This window comes from Egretta garzetta, unplaced genomic scaffold, assembly GCF_000687185.1.
Source record: "Egretta garzetta isolate BGI_Z169 unplaced genomic scaffold, ASM68718v1 scaffold397, whole genome shotgun sequence".
Lineage (NCBI taxonomy): Eukaryota > Metazoa > Chordata > Aves > Pelecaniformes > Ardeidae > Egretta > Egretta garzetta.
The window spans coordinates 2,657,682-2,663,600 of NW_009260493.1; positions in this window are offsets into that span (position 1 = coordinate 2,657,682).

Sequence of the window (5,919 nt, forward strand, 5' to 3'; positions counted from 1 at the left end):
AGCGGAAGGGAAAGGTTAATAACACAGATTCTGCCTGAATGTGATTTTATGCTGTTACAGTAGGAGTAAATGATCTAAATCGCTGGTTAGTGTTACAGCACATTTATCAGAAGAAAGGCGAACCGTAAGAACTCCAGTTCCCTCTGTTGGCTACATGTGATTTCACCTCTCCCACAATGTTCTCTTAAGCCTTTGGAGAAGACCGGCTCGTGAGACTTGTGAACTTAGCATGTTCTGACTGAACCCTGAACAAGTTTGAGCAGCTGTTGGTATTGTTCCTAATAAGAGGTATTCTGGAGTTCATTTTTTAAAAAAAATTCTACATTTTTGTGCTGACATGATCACAGGTACTCTGTAGTGAAGCTCAGACTAGTATCAACAAGAAGGTGCAATACTTGAAATTCTAAAACTGCAACAAATTATTTAGGGGAAAGCAGCTAATTAGGGTTTTAGGCACTAACCAAACACAAATATTTTACTTACACATATATATATATATATCTATATCAATAAGCTACCTGTTTCTTCGGCAGGCCCAGGCAACTAATTGCTTATAGACTGAAAGAACAATGAGATACATGAAGTCCCTGAATCTTACTAACCTTTAGAATCACTTCAGGAATTAAAAGATGCCTATATGCCTATCCCCTTGGCAGGAAAAAACAACTTTGTTTCTTGTGATTTCCTACGCCATCCTTTCAAAAAAAAAAAAAAAAAACAAACAAACAACCAAAACACAACAAACCACACACATGATGCCATCCTTTCAAAAAAAAAAAAAACAAAACACCAAAACCAAACAACCAAAACACAACAAACCACACACATGAAAACATCCTGCTCAGAAACACCAGGTTTTTCAACTGCCCAAAAGGAAGGATGCAGAAGAAAAATTCATCCACATGCTTAAAATCCTCTGCACTTCTCTTCCGTCTTCTGCAGTTTTACACCACAATCAGTGAACTACTGTGAGACCGTTAATCTTTTTTGGCCTGGATGCATCCAGAACAAAGATTTACTTACTTAGAGAAATACTGTAGCAGCACCATATCCTTGTCTTCCACATTAATGATTCCTATACAACACTTTCACAGTGCAATGCATGGTATACGGCCTATTTTACAAATAATATGAAAACACCTCTTAGTAATAAAGAATCAAGTGTAGCTGTCATTTATGGCAGAAACACTTCCATCCAAAAAAAGCACTAGCCATTGCAGGGGGTAGGTTCATTTCAACCAATGTTTTAACCCATGGCATCACGCTTCGCTCTCATTCTGAAGCTGCTGTTCAACGTTATTTGGTAGCAAAGAAGAGCTGTAAGCATCCATAATGCAGATGCCCAAGCTAACTTGAAACTGAACTGGAACATGAGAACCGAACTGAGGTGGCACACATCTAGTTCACCCTTCCAAAAAGCTGTGTGTAGATTCCTTACTCTGCAAGTAGTAGTACTGGCATACCTAAGAAATAATACACACCTATTGCCCAAACACTGTAATAACACTATCACAGTCTTTTCTGTGTTTTAAATAGGAACGCAGTCTCAAATTTTGAGACGAGTTCTCCAGAGAGGGATGATGACTTCTATTTTTATCACCATCAACCTGGTAATACCAAATATGTGGAAACCACACTTGCACAGAAAACCACAAAGCAGTCCCTGCTGCAAAAAGCTTATTTTCCAAGTCATGAGCTGCAGGTGGAGACAGGAGAAAATGGAAACAAAAGCAACAGAAACTGAAAGGGCAGGTACCACTCTTGCAGCAGAATGTAATTATACAGATCTAGAGCACAGCATACACATAGCACCTACAAATCTAATTTTCCTCAGGACAAGTTGTGAAATTTCTGGGGGCTCCCCCCTTCCATTTTCTCATTATGAAATCTTACACTTCCCATGTCCAATTCTTCTCCCTCCATCCCTCACAAAGATTTTTTTAGGATTACTGAGTCTGAAGAAAGGAGAAAAGCACTGAGGGAGGAAAGGAGAAAAGGCATGGCCATTTGGAGAAAGGGAGGCAGAACACGAAGACAGAGCTGAAAGAAAAGCATCTTATGTCCCTGCTGCATTGCTCTATTTTTACATTTGGGTCATTCCAAAGAAATGAATAATTAAACCAAGCTAGGGGAATTTGACATTTCATTGGTGGTTGGTACAAATAAAAAGGAAGTAAAAAGATTTTAAGAGGTAGGGGATACAAGAGAAGGGAAGGCAAAGGAAAGGATGAGCCTCCACATGCAGACGGGTAAATTTAATTTTTACTTAATTACATTTACCTTTCAAATCCCCAAGACAGCAGGATGGGGAAGGATTAATATTGTCTTCTTTGTTAATTTCACCCCCAATTGTTTATTTGTGCATGGTCAGAAATGGGTTTTCAAAGCCTGCCCTTCCTTTCTGTGAGTGTCAGTAGCTGTGGAGACAGGAGACAGCTGTTTTGGACTGCATACCAAATCCAGCTATTCACATGACTAAATGACTTGATTTGTGCTTCCAATTACTTATTCTAACAAAAGTCTAAAACATACTTCATTTCAGTCCTGTTGTACAGTGTAAAAACTGATAGGTTTATATTTCACATTGTTTTTAACTGGCCTAAACTAATGAGATGAAGGAGCAAGATCCTCATCCGATGCCTTCAACAGAGCTACAACATCTTACCCTGCATTTGTTAATTTACTTGGTCTGTCATTACTTAGTATATATTGCATTTCCATTAATTAAGGATAGTTATTTACATTGAAAGGGTGATGGGGTGGAATTGCCTAGCTAGCAGATCAAATCCCTAATGACTCAGGCATCTCTGCAATGTTTATCCAGGTCTGCAAAGAGACTCCTGAAGGACAAACATTCTGACTTTTGCTCCACTATGGAATATTTTTAAAAGGCAAGTTTATATATAATCACGCCAGGAAAAAGATATATGATTATCTAACATGAAAAACTGTTAGACATGTGGTAGAAAAAGCTTACGGTACTCCACAATGCAATTCTACTTTACATGTAGCAATTTGCTTATCTACATATACATCTGCAACTGAGAAGAGCAAAGAAAAAAGAACTAAATCTAGTACATGTTTTACTGTCAAATTATAACACAAAACTGCAAAGTCACTATTAAATCCCTTTTTCTCTAAGAGAATTGGAAAAGAAACAATATTCCACTGGTTGTATCGCCACTACTAAAGCTTATAATGGACTCCTTACAGAAGATTCTATTTAATATGAAAGATGAAGCTCTGTACAGAATGAAACACAGCAACTGAGAAATCGTGAGGTTTAAGCACAAGGCTTCATCAGCAGAACTAGCACTATACATTTTATATGCAGTTAGAGAAGACAGACTTGTAACAAGAAGTTATTTGTTACCAATATTCCACCTGAAAAAAAGTGTATTTCCCTGTATTTCCATCCATTGCATGTTTCACCGGCATATCTCATAACAGAGTAGTGCAGGAGAAGTTGTTCTTCTCTTTTGTTCTTCCCCCCCCCCCTTCTCTAAGCCTCTCCTGTTGCTTCCTTCCTTTCCCCTATACCTCAGTACCAAATACAAAGACCTGATTTTTTAAATAACTGAATAGCCTGCGGTTTGTCTGTTGTTATTACCTTTTAGTATACAGAGGGATTTCTTCATTGTGCTGGATTGTATCACCAATTCTTGAGATAGCAGCATCTCCTGAAGGTTCTTATTCTGCAGGGAAAAATGACTACAATGGGCTCCTGGCCTTAATGGCATGGAGGTGGTTGAGATCTGTCAAGGAGAGGTAAAGAAGAGAAAAAGGCTTTGAGTTATACATTTGACATTTTTACACCCCTTCAAAAGATAGGCATGTTACTTATGGTAAGCATAAATAACCAACCTTTCCAGTCAGCAACTACAACTTCTTCAGCTTTTCTATTATATAGGGTCTTTTGAGTAAAAGAGAATTTTCTTTATCAATAAAACTGCCCGTTTAAAAGCACTTAGATGCATGACCAGTGTACCCTGTGAAAATAACATTATGGCCTCCATAACATCAGCTCAGCCACAGCTCATTCTGTAACTCGAGCGGCTCACGCATATTTATCAGCCTAGCATATGCCAACCTTCCACAACACGCATGTCTTGTCTAGGAAAGGCAACTCACAGAACCAAAACATTGATGAGTGGGCCATCAGCTGAGATAGATTTTGCTCCTTGTGTGTGGCATAAGGAAGAAAATATACCGATATAGAAAGTGTTTGTGCAGATCACATCCATTAAACAGGAGACTTTTAAGCTGATTTCATTAGTTTATTTTATCTTCAGCTGCAGCTAGGTACATTCTTCTGGCTGTGGCCTTACCTGAGGAGGTTAACATTCCTGGCCCGTGCTTCCTAGAAGTTATTGCCTCCCTGCAAACACAGCAGCACTACTGCCAGTGGTACTGTTTCTAACCTAGTCCAGGCAAAGCAGGTTGAGCACTTAATGCATTCAGGTGTTTGGTTTGCTTGTTTTTTCACCCAGAACATTTTGACAGCTGCTATGACCGTACACTCACAGAGTTATTCACCCATTACGCTATGAACAATGATTTGCTGTTGGCTGCAAACTCTCCAGGAGCCAGTTGGTTTGATTTACCTCCCAGCACATCCCAAAACCTAGCGTAAGAGAGCAGATATGCATTGGACCTTCAGCCTGACCACACAAAGTGCACACAGCACAGCTGCTTGCCCCAGGTACAGGCAGAGGATGTGGTGCTAGTGTGATAAACTCGTGCTGAAAAGGCATTACAAAATATACTGATAAACCATTACCTAAGGAGATTGCCTGTTAGAGGAATTCAATAGGAGTTGTGCAATCTAATCTGCACTCTGCTTGTTTTTTAATGTCTGGACCTGCCATTTGTGTGAGACTATACCTTTTACTACAAGAGAAGAAAGGCTTCTCATGTCTCTTCCATCTTGGGCAGGGGGCAGCCAGCTGGTGATCGATCCATCACAAAGGTGTCGCAGCACCCGAAGGCCACAGTTGTGGTTTTGGGCAGCAGTGCCGCCACTGAGCAGGCACAGAAGGAAGCCGATAATCCCCTAATTCGGATGAATTTGACATTTCCTCTCCATCAGCAGCACTCTTTTGCCCTGGGACTGAAAGTGGTTGGCAGGGTTCGGAGGGAGGGTTGTTCCCAACTTTCATTTTTTAATTTTTTAGTGGTCAGTGAGGTTGGAAAGGACAAGGATTATAGAATCATAGAATGTTTGGGGTTGGAAGGGACCCCTAGAGGTCATCTAGTCCAACCCCAAGGATACGGAAGAAACACCCATAGCTCCTCCCGGTCCGACACGCAGGACCTCATTCTCTACGGGCCTGCGCCAAGAGCTCCTTTCGGCCCAGCTCTCCACCCCTCCTCCCGCCCCACGCCTGCCTCTTCTTGTCCCGCGAGTTCCCCTGGGCACCCGCTCCCAAAGTGCCCCCGTCCTGCCTTGCAAGGTCAGGGCGCGGGAGGTTGCTCCTGGCTCCGGGGATGCTCCCTGTGCCGCAGCCCGCGCCTGAGCCCTCTCTCTAACGAGCTGCCCTCGTTACCGGCGGGGGGGGGGGGGGGCGGGGGGGGGGCGGGGGGCCGGGGCCGCCATCCCGCACGCAGGACTGCGTTTTACTCGAAGGACGCTTCCCAAGGAGCCTCTGTTTCCCGCAGCACACGGTGCGTTTTTCCCACCCCCCAGCCTACCTTTCAGCTGCACTCAAACGCGTAATTCGATTATCGTAAGCTTGAATTTATTGTTTCAAATGGTACTTAGGTTTAATGCTTTTTCAATACTTATTTGTCATTTGAAATCAATTCATAAAACGCTTTACACATACTATTTGAATTGACTTTAAGTCGAAGCCTCAGCAGAGTCAATATTTAGCGGGTTTTTGCAATCTGTCCAAGTCTCATTTACCCAGGGAAAGGGCT